The sequence below is a fragment of the Gopherus flavomarginatus genome, chromosome 12, assembly GCF_025201925.1.
Source record: "Gopherus flavomarginatus isolate rGopFla2 chromosome 12, rGopFla2.mat.asm, whole genome shotgun sequence".
In the NCBI taxonomy this organism is placed as follows: domain Eukaryota; kingdom Metazoa; phylum Chordata; order Testudines; family Testudinidae; genus Gopherus; species Gopherus flavomarginatus.
In genome coordinates this window covers 25,325,620-25,341,222 of record NC_066628.1, presented here as the reverse complement: position 1 = coordinate 25,341,222, position 15,603 = coordinate 25,325,620, and the positions used below count along the sequence as shown (strand labels likewise).

The 15,603-nt window shown below is 47.7% G+C and overlaps 1 protein-coding gene across 2 annotated transcripts in view; it reads right to left on the bottom strand.

The window, feature by feature from the left end:
* The window catches only part of LOC127032443 (zinc finger protein OZF-like), a 605,001-nt gene that overhangs the window by 176,470 nt on the left and 412,928 nt on the right, over nt 1-15,603 (bottom strand). The window lies entirely within an intron of this gene.

Here is a 15,603-nt window from a genome sequence, read left to right as displayed (position 1 = left end):
TGAGTTGGGAGTTCTGGGGGTCCTGTCAGGAGGCAGGGGTATGGAGAGGGGTTGGGGCAGGAAGGGACTGGAGGTGTTGGATGGGTCAGGAGTTCTGGGGGTCCTGTCAGGGGGCAGGGAGTGGTTGGATCAGCATGGGAGTCCCAAGGGTCTGGCTGGGGACGGGGGTGTGCATAAGGGTCGGGGCAGTCAGGTAGGACAGGTAGGGGGTAGGGTCCAGTCTGGGAACAAGAAACAGGGAGGCTTAGATAGGGGGTGGGGTCCTGGGGGGCAGTTGGGGGCAGAGGTCCCAGGAGGGGGTAGTCAGGGGACAAGGATAAGCGGGGTTGGGAGTTCTTAGGGGGGCAGTCACCCAGCCCTCTGCCCTGACCCCTCCACACACACCATGCTCTCTGTCCTGAGCCCTGCCCACCACCCAGGCCCCTGCCCTGAGCCCTGTACCTCCCTCATACACACCCAGCCATCTGCTTGACTCCTTCATCCCCGCCCCCCATAACCTTAGCCCTGACTTTGGCTCCCCCACGCATACCCCACCCCGCCTCTGCCATGACACCTACACCCCCCCACATACCCAGCCCCCAGCCCTGACTCCAGCCCTCTGAGTCCTGGCCGCCAGCCCCGCACAGCCCGCTGCTGGTCTGGGGTTCTGGCTGATGGACCCTTACCAGCCGAGGTCCCAGCTGCAGGCCTAGCTCAGCCCGCTGCCAGCCTAGGTGAACAGAACCCCAGACCAGCAGCAGGCTGAGCAGGCCGGCAGCGTAAGATCAACATTTTAATTTCATTTTAAATGAAACTTATTAAACATTTTGAAAACCTTGTTTATTTTACAATACAACACTAGCTTAGTTATATAATATACAGACTTATAGAGAGAGACCTTCTAAAATACATTAAAATGTATTACCGGCACGTGAAACCTTAAATTAGAGTGAATAAATGAAGACTCGGCACACCGCTTCTGAAAGGTTGCCGACCCCTGAACTAACCCCTCACTCAACTCTCTGACTGTGGAAGACTCCTGTCCTCCCAAACCCCAGTACCTCATCTCCCTCCTCACTGACAGGAGCAAAAGAGATGGGAAAGGTGTGTGTGAAAAACTCTTCTAGCTGCAGAAGGAGTAGATATATGAGGAGGGGCAGGGGTAGATTGTCAGTAAAGGGAGAAGCCTGAGGAAAGTGGCGGAAAATGAAATGAAGAGTGAAAGCAAAACAATCCTGAGAAGGGAAAACGCTCAGAGGACACAGAGAGAGGATAGGAAAAACTCGGGGGAGAGAACTGGGAACCTGAGGTGGAATGATCTGTGAATGTGACTAGAGAAGAACTAAGGAGACACAGAGAAATGGATGGAAAACGTGCTACAAAAAATGATGTGTAGAACTGGATAGAAAAGGAGTGAAGAAAAGAGAACACAAGAGGGATATGGAGATTTATAAAATGGTGCTGAAAGTCAGACTGGTTATGAAAATTCCTTCTCAGCTCCTTTTGAACCTGACATTTACTTAAGAGAAATGAAGCATTTTTTCCCTTGTTTATTTCCTTTTTATTTCCCAGTTGTAATTTTGAAGGCAGACATGGGATTCCTCCTCACCCCCAATGGTTGTGTCACCCCAACAGCAGTTGGGGGGTATGTGTGTGCGCCAATCTGATGATATCCTGAGCTTTACTGTAATATGTTGCTATCCAGCCTGCATTCTGTGCCATGAGCTTTATATAAGGGGTATGTTAGGAATTGTTCAGCTGTGCTCTGGAGACAGCTGGTTTGATCACTTCATCTCTCAACCACCAAGCCTGTCAGTGTGACAGCAGCAAACAAAATATGTGGCAGATATTTGCAGTGTGGGACACTTGAGTTTAATGGCTCATCATACCACAATCCACAGCCCATAATGGTTTTAATGATTGTGAATTAAATAAACTATTTAAAAAGAAAACTAAAATATATACCAAATGGAGGCTTACAATTACCACTCCCACAGCAACAGGGTTTGTATTATGACTTCTGTGGTTCCTCACACTCATCTCCACCACTGGAACTCCAAGGGGAATTGCTATTATGTGTGAGGAGCAACCACTGGAGAGGGATTTGACAGACACATTGGCAGTGGATTACACAAGGGCCTACTAGACAGCTTAGAATATTAGATATCAGGACACGGGGGTTCTCTTCCTCGCCTCAGTGTGGGGCAATGATAGATAACGATATTATTTCTATTCTATACATTCATTCTGCAAGGCAGCAGAAGGGAGTGGTGAGTAGTGACAAGTAACCAGATCATGTGTATCTTTTGTTATGTTAGAGCGGAAAACATTTCTTTCCTGGGTGTCTGGCTGGTGAGTCTTGCCCACATGCTCAAGGTTTAGCTGATTGCCATATTTGGGGTAAGGAAGGAATTTTCCTCCAGGGCAGATTGGCAGAGGCCCTGGGGGTTTTTCACCTTCCTCTGCAGCGTGGGGCACAGGTCACTTGCTGGAGGATTCTCTGCACCTTGAAGTCTTTAAACCATGATTTGAAGACTTCAGTAGCTCAGCCATAGGTTAGGGGTTTATTACAGGAGTCGGTGGGTGAGATTCTGGGGCCTGCGTCATTGTACAGAAGATCAGCCTAGATGATCATAATGATCCCTTCTGACCTTAAAGTCTATGACTCTATGACTTGTGGTGGGACAGCCTTTCTGCCTACCTTGCATCACCTTAACTCTGCCCTCTAGTGACTCCAGACAACAATCACAGGACTTGGATTAAGGCATGTTAGTGTGTGTGGACCCAGATTAGATGTAAATAATATTTAAAGACACAATCACTTTTATTCCTCCACATGTGTTGACTGATTCAGTGTATCTTATTTATTTTTTAAATCCCTCAATACCATGGAGTTCTCTTCATAACATCCCTGGCTCAGATTTCCAAGAATTGCCCATTATTTTGCAATTTGGGCCAAACCCAGGGAGGGGCTGGGTCCAGAGTCTCTTTAATATGAATGGTGGGTGCTCAGCAGCTTGTGGAACTGGGCCCTACATGTTTATATGTCTTGTTGTTAAGTTACTTTCCTGAACAGTGGGAAAGGACCAGGTTCTACTGCAGAGCCTAGGACTGAATCCCAAGATAGTACAGCTCATCTGAGGGAAGAATGATATTGGTGGGTCTCTGAGGAGATAATAAATATCATGTGTTTTAATGATTTGTATGCTAACGTGAGAGTAGAACACTCACTAATGACTCCCTAAAAGGCAGCGGGTTAATGGCTGATTAGATTCATTGTCAGAGGTGAAGCCCAGGGCACAAGGAAGTTGGAGAGATTCCATCAGAGAGACTCAGAGTGAATTTCACTTCAATGAACAAATCCCAAGTCTTTGGTCTCTCAGCAGGTGAAGTGAAGGGCAGGGAACTGGATGCCACCCCTCCCCCTGGGCTCCCAGCACAGAACAGCCCCACACTCCTCACCCCCAGGCAGCCTCTTTTGAAATCTGTGCTCTGTAGCCACCATGCACCAGCTGGTGCTTCCAGAACCCTCTCCCATGGTGCTCAGGGGTGTGGTGTCCCTGCTGACAAGCTTCTTCATAGATTCCAAGGCCAGACGGGATGATCATCACCACCTAGTCTGACATCCTGGATACCACAGGGCCAGGAACTGCCCCCAAAGAATTCCTAGTGTGGATCTTCCAAAAAAAATCCAATCTTAATTTGGAAATTGTGTGTGATGGAGACTTCACTGCAATCCTTGGTAAATGATTCCAATCGTTAATTACCCTCACTGGGAAAAATTTCACCTTATTTCTAGTCTGAATTTACCCAGATTCAACCAATGAATTTTGTTACTTTGGGAAACAAGGGAGCAGAGGATGGTTTTGTTCCCTTTATCTCTGAGTTATCAGCTCAGCACCTTTCCACTCTACCATTCCCTTCCCCTCCCTAGGCCTCTGACAGAGAGCTGAAGATTAATGGTGTGGTTTATATCACAGATTTCAGGGTAACTGCTCCCTCGTTCACCCCTCTGCAGTCCCTCCAGGGCACCTAGTTAAATGGTTCTTGTGCCCATCCATCTCCTCTCTTGGTCAGAGACCTGCATCTTACTCCCTCCAGACTGAGTGTTTTAAGGCTGCTGGATCCCTGGGTTACATTGCAATAGCCCCAGCAAGCCAAGCTGCCTAAGCAGGCCAGCACCTGTACATTGCTTTCTTCCCCAGGGCTATGAGCAGCGTATGGCCAGCAGTTACATGTTACCACCCTGCTTCTTCTAATCCAGCACATTTATTCTCAAGGTAAAAGCATTACTGAGTGAGCTTCTGAACACAATAAAAGAATCTACACACTTGCTAACAGTTTGTCACAAGTCACCCACCAGTTTTATAGGCCAGTCTTTCGGACCCTTCCGCAAAGTTGAGACCTCCTTGGAGAGCTGGTCCTGTCCATTAGCTGGATCAGAAATAAGACCTGAGTCAGTGTAACCTCAGGCTCTTTATCCAAATATCCTTTCTTTGTTTCTTGGTCTCTGGAGAATCCAGTTTGAACTAGTACATGTGAGCATCCCCAGAAAGTGGTATGTCTTTGGAAGGTTACAACATGGCTGATTTGCCTTAATCACCCACCCATAGTTTTTAGTTCCTGGAGGAGCTGTGGTAGTCTGCTCCTGCATGGAGTTGAACACAATAATGCTTAAATCATTCATTGAAAACAATGGACCCCCAACACATGGGGTTCCAATATCTGTTCCAGTTTGCACCAGCTCTTCAGGCCAAGCAGGTTCCATCCATAAAGAGTCGGGGCAGAGCAGACCCTAGAACTGAAACAATCTGGGCATGAAAGAGTAAAGAGAGCACTTAGTATTGTCACAGGATGCTGCAGGTATGAAAAAGAAAACATCAGTTCTCCATCTAGAAACACACAGAGATATTCTAGCTGGGGTCTCAGTGCCAGGAGATCGGGGGCGGGGGGGCAGAGCATGGTTCATATCTGAAGAGTTATTTTATTTCACTGTCCCTGCCAGAGAATGTCTCTGGCGTTTCCTTCATTCCCTTCTTCTCCCCCACCATTCCCCCAATATATTTGCCCAGCTGATGTGGGATGGCAGAGGGAGGGGAGAAAAGCAATTAGATGAATCCCTCAGTTTCTGTAATTTCTGTACTTTCCAGCAGTCCTCCGAGTGCTCAGAAAAGAATCAGGGTTGGAAGAAGGAGATCCAGAAAACAAAAACACAGAAGAAAGGAACAACGGGGGTTGGGGCTCTTGCTGAGTTGGAAGTGCTGCCCAAGGATATTATGGAGATGATAAGAAGCAGCATGGGAAGGAGGGTGAGAATTGCAGCTGCTGTCTCCTAGTACTTCTTCCCTATCTGGCCTTAGGCTTCTTGAGGCCCAGGTCTGTCTAGAATCTCTGTTACCTATTGGCGAGTATGTGCTATGGGGCCCCTGCTGTGCTGATCTGTAGAGAACATGAGCTGCTACAGCTACAAATGTTTGAATATTAGTGTAACCCTTCTTCCAGGTGGAGTCAGCAGCAACCAGGACAAGGTTTAATATTTAGGGGTTCTTTTTCAACAATACAACGCAGAACTGGCTTAAGCCCCCATCCAGTAACCTGGGGAAATTACACACCACCACTGAGAGACAATACTTTCTTTTCTACACTCAGACGCTGTGCTTGCAAATGGGAAACTTTTAATGAAAGGAGGGAAGCCCCCTGACATTATTTAGGGGAAATGCCACAAGTAGGATGCATAAACGTAAAACTGTGAAAAGTACACCCACTCAAGAATGCATGGGGCAGAGTCTTCTGCCTCTTGTTCTAGAGTTCTACAACCAAAAAGTTTCTTTACTGTGCCCCTCTCTGCTCCCTCACCATATCCCACTTACAGTGGTTGTCCTTGGTCAGTGAGGACACAGGGTTCCAAAGTGCATTAGTGTGAGTTCACCTTCCACCAGGGGAAGAAGGCACCTTGCTTGTTCCACCATCTGAGCACTTGCTCTGGCTGGCCGCTCTGCTAGGCCGCTCATTCCTCTCTTCTGGCTGCCTTGCCAGCCACTCATTCCACTCCACTCACTGGTCACCTTTTGCCCCCTGCCCCTCTGCCAGTAAGTCTCTTGAGAGTCCACCCAACTCAGTGATCATAGGTTCTTAGAGATGCAAGCTAGGCAGAAATGCAGTCCCACCACAAGTGTTTTCAGTTCTAACATAACCAGGGGCTGCTCTAGGCATTTTGCCGCCCCAAGCAGGACAGGCAGGCTGCCTTCGGCGGCTTGCCTGTGGGAGGTCCCCGGTCCCGCAGATTCGGCAGCATGCCTGCAGGAGGTCCACCAAAGTTGCAGGACCAGCAGACCCTCTGCAGGCATGCCGCCGAAGGCAACGTACCTGCCGTCCTCGTGGTGACAGGCCGAGTGCCCCCCATGGCTTGCCGCCCCAAGCACGCACTTGGCATGCTGGTGCCTGGAGCCGCCTCTGAATATAACAAAAGACAAATGGATCCTATTTCTCTCTATCTTTGAATAGTGTGGCGGAAGAGTTTAAACCAGACCGGGGACCCTAATGGAGAGGGACATCTCCTGACTGTCCTCACCCCTCTTACTTTCACAGGTGTCTGGCATTTGAGCAGCTGGATACAATGTTGAATTTAGACAATGTAAAGGGAGATCTTGGCTGACCAGTAAAGTGCCCAAACCACTACTGTTTAATGCTAAAAATAGCCAAGCCAGGAGGCTGTTAATGGGCTTATGGAGCAGCTATAGTATGACCGAGTCAGGAGAGGAGGGAGCTTGGGTAACCACAGAAATGGCAGCTTGACTCTGCCTCCTTCCTGGTGAGAGCTCTGTTGAAATTGCTGAGATATGCATTTAGAAAAACAGGAAGCTTGTCTATATGTGCCTTCAGGGATGTGTCTGTCAGGGCCTCAGGGCATGAAAACTCTGGGTATGTCTACACTATGAGATTATTCCAATTTTACATAAACCAGTTTTTTAAAACAGATTGTATAAAGTCAAGTGCACGCGGCCACACTAAGCACATTAATTCAGCGGTGTTTTGGCATTTCATCTTCTGGAACGGAGCTCTGATAGAACAGATTTCTCTTCCCATACAGCGATTAGATCCAGTATCTCCCGTACGGTCTATGCTGGAGCTCTTTTTGGATTTGGGACTGCATGGGCACCCATGCTGATCAGCACTTCGCGCTGGGCAAGCAGGAAATGAAATTCAGAAGTTTGCGGGGCTTTTCCTGTCTACCTGGTCAGTGCATCCGAGTTCAGATTGCTTTCCAGAGCCACGCTAACCCTAATCCGACATGGCAATACCAATTTCAGCGCTACTCTGCTTGTCAAGGAGGAGTACAGAAATCCATTTTAAGAGCCCTTTATATCAATATAAAGGGCTTCGTTGTGTGGATGGGTGCACGGTTAAATCAGTTTAACGCTGCTAAATTCGGTATAACACATAGTGTAGACGAGGCAACACATCTAGCTAATTGATGATCAGAAGGAAACCTCTTGCTTAACCTCTGAAATTGATTGCTGGACAAGTTTTATCTAAGTGATGTATTATTGTAATACTAATGAATAAAAGAAAATTTGGGGTAGTTGGAGTCTTCAGGGACTTTCCCTCTGGATATATCTTGTGGTCCCACTGGCAGATGGAAAATTGGCTATTGGAAGACTGCTGCTGTGCCACTCAAGAGCCACACCCAATGTTGGTAATTATTGAGAGTTGGGGGTGTTTTACTAACCTGTTGCAGACGTGTGTAAGTGCTTGAGACTAAGTAAAGTTTAGCTTTAAGTGAAAGCACTCATATGTCGTCCTGTTTGTGCCAGCCATTTCTTGATCAGATGGCCATGTCTCCATTGATTTATTTCCTGACACCACCTCGCACAGAGAAAAGTTACCAAGAGCTTTGGGTTGACAGTACCCTGGGTAACAGGCTGAGCTCTGCCTCCAATGTTCCGATTCCCGCTGCGCAGTGAGTGTGACTCTGGATCCAGACATTGCTCAGCCCCAACTCATCCTGTCTGAGGCTCAGAAAAGTGTGAGACGGGCAGACAAACAGCAGCAAGTGCCCAACAATCCCAAGTGATTTGAATCTTGGGCCTGTGTGCTAGGCTGTGAGGGATTCACCTTGCAGAGACATTACTGGGAGGTGAAGGTGGGGAATAGGCTACTCTGGGCTGTGGGGGTGGCCAGAGAGTCTGTAAGGAGGAAGAGACAGATCAGCTTTAACCCAGAGGGGTAATGCGGGCTGGGCAGCAGTGTTTAGGTCATTTCATTTCTGGACTCTCACCTCCCCTCTGACCCACCGGCCCTGGTGCTGGGTCTGCAGCAGGATCCAGGTTTGTCTGGACTATAAATGGGGGCAGGTGACATTTTTCAAGGCTGGAAGATCAGGGCCTCATCTCAGTTTCCCTCAAGCCTCTGTCCCTGGGAGAGAATCCACCCCTGGTTGTGGGTGTGGGATAGAGGAGTCACTGAGACATGGAAGGGATGGGGGAATGTCCCACTGAGGTCCCTGAAATAAGCCTATCTAGCCTCACACACCCTTGTCTTTATGACCCTGGAAGTCTCCTGTCTTCCTGCAGATTTAGTACCCTGCAGTCCCAGGGATGGGAGGGGGAGGTGTGAAAAACCACTGGAGCTGCAGGCAGGAGCAGAGGGGCTCTGATGCGCAGAGGTGTGGGCTGCAGGGCCAGAACTACTGGAGGGTCAAGGACAGAAGTGATGTGGGGGCTGGGGCTCTAATAACCAGTTGGGCTGGGGGATAGGCAGATGTGAAGGTAGCAGGGACAGAGAATTAATTAATTGGGATTTGGGAGTTTTAGGGGAGAAGCTGAAGGTGCTACACAAGCAGGGAGTCTGGAAGGAGACCCAGGGACTATCAAGTGTGACCTCCAGGCCAGCAGGGAAGGGATGCTACAGTGAGGAGGAGCTGCTGGGAGGTGTGTGTGTGGGGAGGATGTCATTTGGATTATGATGGGCTGGCAGTAGGGAGGAGAGAGGCAGGTACAGGGCAGTTTAACCAGAAGGGAGAGAAGAAATGAAAGAGGAAAAAACAGGCAAAAATAAAACAAAACGAAAGTAAATAGAGAAGATTGGGGAAAGCAGGGAGGAGTGAGGAACTGATCTGAAAAGAGTGAAAACAAAGCAATCCTGGGAAGGGAAGACCTCCGGGGGAAGTGGGAGGGGAAGGGATAAACTCAGGGGAGAAAACTCGGAACCCGAGTTGGAATGATCTGTGATAGGGAATAAAGGATATGTAGGGGGAGACAGAAATAAATGTATAGAAAACGAGTACTAAAGACAACAATGTGCAAAACTGGCTGAAATGAAATAAAGGGAGAAGGAAAAAGAATGTGAAAGGAATTTCATTCCCAGGTGACACATGTACAGGATCCCTGGGAAGGATTTTGCTAGTATGGGGGAAAAGACCCTGCTGAGCTAATGGACTAATTCCATTGCCAATATCAATATGTCTGTAACTCTTCAAAGAACAGTAAGAGTAATTATTTGCTTACGAGATAATCGGTAGACTTTCTAAAGTGCTGAAACTGCAGGGTGCACTTGTGCGTAAATGCAAATGAGGTATAGTCAGAGTCACATTATAAAAAGAGGGTGCCCACATTGGGAAAACTGAGTTCCTGTGGGAAAATTCCAGCAGGAACTATCCCTATACTGATGATCATTGGACAACGCATCCATCAGACTCTAACTCTATTTAAGGCTGTGAGTATAACTATAATTGTAACTTGTACATAGATCTTTATATGCTAATTGTAACTTTAACAAAACTTGTAAAACAGACAAGGCCTTGTACTTATGAATGTATGTGTTGCTGCTACCATTGGTCTTTTTGTGTTCTTAGAGACTCTAAATCTGAAGCAAGCAGCAGAGGTGACTTTCAGGCCTGGTCTACACTATGCGTTTATACCAAATTTAGCAGCATAAACCAAATTAACCCTGCATCCATCCACACAACAATGCCCTTTATTTCAATATAAAGGGCTCTTAATATCGGTATCTGCACTCCTCCCCAATGAGGGGAGTAGCACTCAAATCGGCATTGTCATTTCGGATTAGGGTTAGTGTTGCTGCAATTCGATGGTATTGGCCTCCGGGAGCTATCCCACAGTGCACCATTGTGACCGCTCTGGACAGCAATCTGGAGTCGGATGCACTGGCCAGGTAGACAGGAAAAGCCCCGTGAACGTTTGAATTTTATTTCCTGTTTGCCCAGTGTGGAGAGCTTATCAGCACAGGTGACCACGCAGAGCTCATCAGCACAGGTAACTATGCAGTCTGAGAATCAAAAAAGAGCTCCAGCATGGACTGCACAGGAGGTACTGGATCTGTTCGCTATGTGTGTGACACTGCATCCCATATTCTTCACAGTGATATTATGATATGTTTTTGGCATAATTTGATGTATTTCATGCAAGATGGTCATATGAGATCATTGAAAAGGTTATGATTTATTGAATATTATCCTATTTGTATCCATGTATCATTTTTGCATTTGAAGTTATCAATAGTAACTATGAATCTGTATCTCACATGCTATTACACTTGGGTAACACCCACCAGGCAAAAGGCTCTCAGTATAGGTGGCTGGCTGGGAAGGGCCCATTCAGGTTAATGAGTCATTAGCGAGAACAACAGACCTTAGAAGAATCTTGTCTCCTACCTGGAAATCTTTCCTGAGGATGCTGCTGACAGCCTCTGACTGATGGCTGCTGTACCACCACAGGGACATGTGACCAGGTCACCTGGTGCTGGTCTCCATCTTGGGATATCAGTGTTTTTCCAGTGACTGGCATAGGAACCAAGCTTTGAAACAAAGAGTTGCCACCATATGCACAAGCTATTTAAGGCGGGGGAGTGACATCATGGTTCTTCACTGACTCTCCACCCAAAAGAATTCTGAAAACACCTGAGGAACAAAGACAGAACTGAAGTGGGGGAATGCTGGACCTAGGCAAGTGGGATTTTTAGCCTGTGAATGGAACACTTGGGGATTTTAAGCTTTAAGCAAATGCAGCTGGCCCCTTAAGAATCTTCAGCCTGCTTGTATCATCACTTAGGTGAGGATCTGCTATTCATGTCCAATCTCTTTAGTATATTAAGCTTAGATTGCATTTTTTGTTTATTTGCTAGGTAATCTGCTTTTGCTATCCCTTATAATCTACCTTTTGTAGTTAATAAACTGTTTTTGCTTTGTCTAAAACCAGCGTGTGGGAGTCATAACTCAAGGCAGAAAGCTGTTGCGTATTCTTCTCCACTTTGAAGGAGGGGACAAATTTCATGAGCTTACTCTGTAGAGTTCCCTGTGCAGTGTATGACAGTGTAATCTTGGGTTTACACTCCAGAGGAGATGTGTACCTGAGTAACTGGGAAGTTCCCTAGATGGAGCCTCCCCATGCAGAGCTGATCACAGAATCTGCATATAACTGCAGCTGGGTGTGTCCTTACCTGTATGTGTGCTGGTGAAAGTGCAGGCTGGAGCTTGGGAGAGGGTTTGGCAGGCTGGTCACAGTGTAAAGGGAGCCCAGGCTGGTGGGTCAGGGGGACTCAGCAGTACCCCAGTTCCAGGTGGCACCCCTGGGAGAACCCATCACACTATGATCAGCGAAAAAATCAATACTTTCTTGTTGTTAGCGATCCATTCTCAGTGGGTGAAGTTATTTTCCCTTAAGACAAGTGTTGCTTTAGCCACAAAGATCTTGTTGGAGCAAGTCCTCTGTCATTGGAAACTCCTCGCTAAGGTAGAGTCTGACAGAAGAACACATTTTACTGGACAAATATTCCAAACATGTTTATAGTTGTTGGAAGTGCAACAAAATTGTGTATTCCCTAAAGGCCTCAATTGTCAAGGATGGAAGAACAAATCGCACCATCACACTAATGCTGCGGTAACTGGTAGATGCCAATTGATGTAATTGGGACACCCTGATTCCAATCATTTAAATGACACTCAGGGCAACTCCAGCTGCTTCAACAGATCATATAACCTACCTTTGAGGTGATGATTTGGTCAATTATGTGAATGCCAGAGCATCTTTTGTTGTTACCAGTGGCACACAGCCAGAGCGAGTTAAATTGGAAATCTCTCTGCAAGCATTACAAAAACATTTGAATCAGATTCACTTGCAGGTAGCTGTTAAAGTGGGAAAATCCAAACAGAAGGCAAAAACCTATTTTGATAAAAGCTAAAAAGAAAATACTTTTACCAAATTAAATTGGAGATCAGGTTATGCTCCTATTATATGCTGTACCAGAACAGGATTTATGTAACCAGTGAACAGGCCACACTATATTCTGGATAGACTCAGGGCTTGTCTACATCAGAAAGTTGCAGCGCTGGTGAGGGAGTTACAGCGCTGCAACTTAGGAGGTGTACACATCTGCAGGGCACCACCAGCGCTGCAACTCCCTGTTTGCAGCGCTGGCCGTACTCCCGTTTTGTCTCGGGTGTAGAGGATCCAGCGCTGGTGATCCAGCGCTGGTAATCAAATATAGACACTTACCAGCGCTTTTCTTGACCTCCGTGGAATAAGCAGGTATCCCAGCATACCTGAGGAAGCCTTTGGTAATCAAGCTGGTCTCCTTCCCCGGTTTGCTCTCGCGTTCCCCGAACCCCGAGCAAGCAGGTCTCCTTCCCTGAGGTTTGCTGGGTGGTTCCGGGAACGCGAGAGCAAACCGGGAAAGGAGACCAGCTTCGCCGCGGTTTGCTCTCGCGTTCCCCGAACCTCCCTTGAAGCCACCCAACAGCGCTGCAGTGTGGCCACATCTAACACCACTTGCAGCGCTGGTTGCTGTAAGTGTGGTCACTCTGCAGCGCTGGCCCTATACAGCTGTACTAATACAGCTGTAACAACCAGCGCTGCAAAATTTTAGATGTAGACATGGCCTCAGTTCCTCTGTATAGAGGATCAGAACACCACATACACACAAAGAAAGACAGATAGAAAAAGAAAAGGTCAGTAAAGAGATTAGCATAATAGAATTAAAGTTGTACCGGAAAAGAACTATTTCTCCACCGGCAGAGGAACCAGAAACACTGACTACAAAAGAGGAAGCAAAGGATCAGAGTGAGTATGGGGGAAAAGTGCCCCTGCTGCCCCAGCTCGCCTCCACTCCGCCTGCTCCCCTGGGCGCACTGCTGATGCTCTGCTTCTCCACCTTCCCTCCCAGGCTTGCCGCACGCGAAACAGCTGTTTCATGCAGCAAGGCTGGGAGGGAGAAGCCGAGCGGTGGGACACTCGGGGGAGGCGGCGGTGGTGGAGCGGAGAGCAGTTCCTCGACCCCATGTTACTTCTTTTGCCCCCCCCCCCCATTTTAGCTCACCTCTGCTCCGCCTGCTCCCCTGAACGCACCACCGCTCCGTTTCTCTGCCCTCCCTCCCAGGCTTGCCACACGTGAAACAGCTGTTTCGGGCAGCAAGGCTGGGAGGGAGAGGAGAGGGAGGAGAAGCTGAGCGGCAGGCTCTCGGGGGAGGCGGCAGTGGTGGAGGGGAGGGGAGCTGAAGCAGTGAGCAGTTCCTGTACCCCCCCATTACTTCCTGTGCCCCACCACCCTAGCTCACCTCTGCTCCGCCTGCTCCCCTGAACGCACCGCTGCTCCGCTCCTCTGCCCTCCCTTGCCTGAGAGAGGGGAAGAAGCGGAGAGGCGATGCACCCAGGAGAGCGGAGCAGAGGTGAGCTAGGGCGGGAGGCCAGGAAGCCGGGGCGGGGGAGGAGGGGTATGGAGTATGCCCGAGGGAGGAGCGGAGCTGGGGCGGGGCCGGGCGGCATGAAAATAAAGGGAGGATGGCTAAAAAAATTTTAGCTTGGGGCAGCAAAAATCCTAGAGCTGGCCGTGGTTCCAGTGCAATAAGAAACGAGAATAATCAAGGAGAATCAGCATGTTATGTTGGAACTAAAGGCAAAACTTTTCTATTAAAACTTCAGATGCAATGATAACAGTGATCTGGGTGCAATAACAAATTAAAAAAAGATCAAGGACTAAAAGGAATACGACACCTTTCAACTAACATTTTCTTTGAATGGAATTATCAGCCAGCACAAGGACAATTTATACCTAAGACTTGGGATAAAATGTTATTTATCTAGATTACAAAGGATGAATATAGCAAACACAGGAATGCAGGGGCAAGATTAGAAAGGCAAAGGCACAAAATGAGCTCAAACTAGCTATGGGAAAAAAGGGAAGCAAGATGACTTTTTATCAATACATTAGAAGCAAGAGGAAGACCAAGGACAGGGTAGGCCCACTGCTCAGTGAGGAGGGAAAAACAGTAACCGGAAACTTGGAAATGGCAGAGATGCTTAATGACTTTTGTTTCTGTCTTCACTAAGAAATCTGAAGGAAGGTCTAACTTAGTGAATGCTTATGGGAAGTGGGTAGGTTTAGAAAATAAAATAAAAAACGAACAAGTTAAAAATCACTTAGAAAAGTTAGATGCCTGCAGTTCACCAGGGCCTGATTAAATGCATCCTAGAATACTTGAGCTAATAGAGGAGGTATCTGAGCCTCTAGCTATTATCTTTGGAAAATCATTGGAGACAGGAGAGATTCCAGAACACTGGAAAAGGGCAAATATAGTGCCCATCTATAAAAAAGGGAAATAAAAACAACCCAGGTAACTACAGACCAGTTAGTTTAACTTGTGCGCCAGGGAAGATAATGGAGCAAGTAATTAAGGAATTCATCTGCAATCACTTGGAAGGTGATAAGGTGATAGGGAATAGCCAGCATGGATTTGTAAAGAACAAATCGTGTCAGACCAACCCGATAGCTTTCTCTGATAGGATAACGAGTCTTGTTGATAAGGGAGAAGCGGTGGATGTGGTATACTAAAGTCTAGGTAAGGCATTTGATATGGTCTTGCATGATATTCTTATTGATAAACTAGGAAAGTACAATTTAGATGGGGCTACTATAAGGTGGGTGCATAACTGGCTGGATAACCATACTCCGAGAGTAGTTATTAATGGTTCCCAATCCTGCTGGAAAGGTATAACAAGTGGGGTTCCACAGGGGTCACTTTTGGTACCGGCTCTGTTCAATATCTTCATCAACGACTTAGATATTGGCATAGAAAGTATGCTTATTAAGTTTGCAGATGATACCAAACTGGGAGGGGTTGCAACTGCTTTGGAGGACAGGGTCAAAATTCAAAATGATCTGGATAAATTGGAGAAATGGTCTGAGGTAAACAGGATGAAGTTTAACAAAGTCAAATGCAAAGTGCTCCACTTAGGAAGGAAAACTCAATTTCACACATACAAAATGGGAAGAGACTGTCCAGGAAGGAGTACAGCAGAAAGCAAGGGCGGCTCCAGGCCCCAGCACCCCAAGCGCATGCTTGGGGTGGCATGCCGCGGGGGGCACTCTGCTGGTTGGCAGGAGGGCGGCAGGCAGGCAGCCTTTGGCGGCATGCCTGTGGAGGGTCCACGGGTCCTGCTGCTCCAATGGACCTCCAGCAGGCTTGCCTGCAGAGGGTCCGCTGGTCCCATGGCTTTGGTGGAGCTGCGGGACCAGCGGACCCTCTGCAGGCACACTTGTGGGAGGTCCACTGGAGCTGTGGGACTGCGAACTGGCAGAGTGCCCCCCGCAGCATGCTGCCATGCTTGGGGT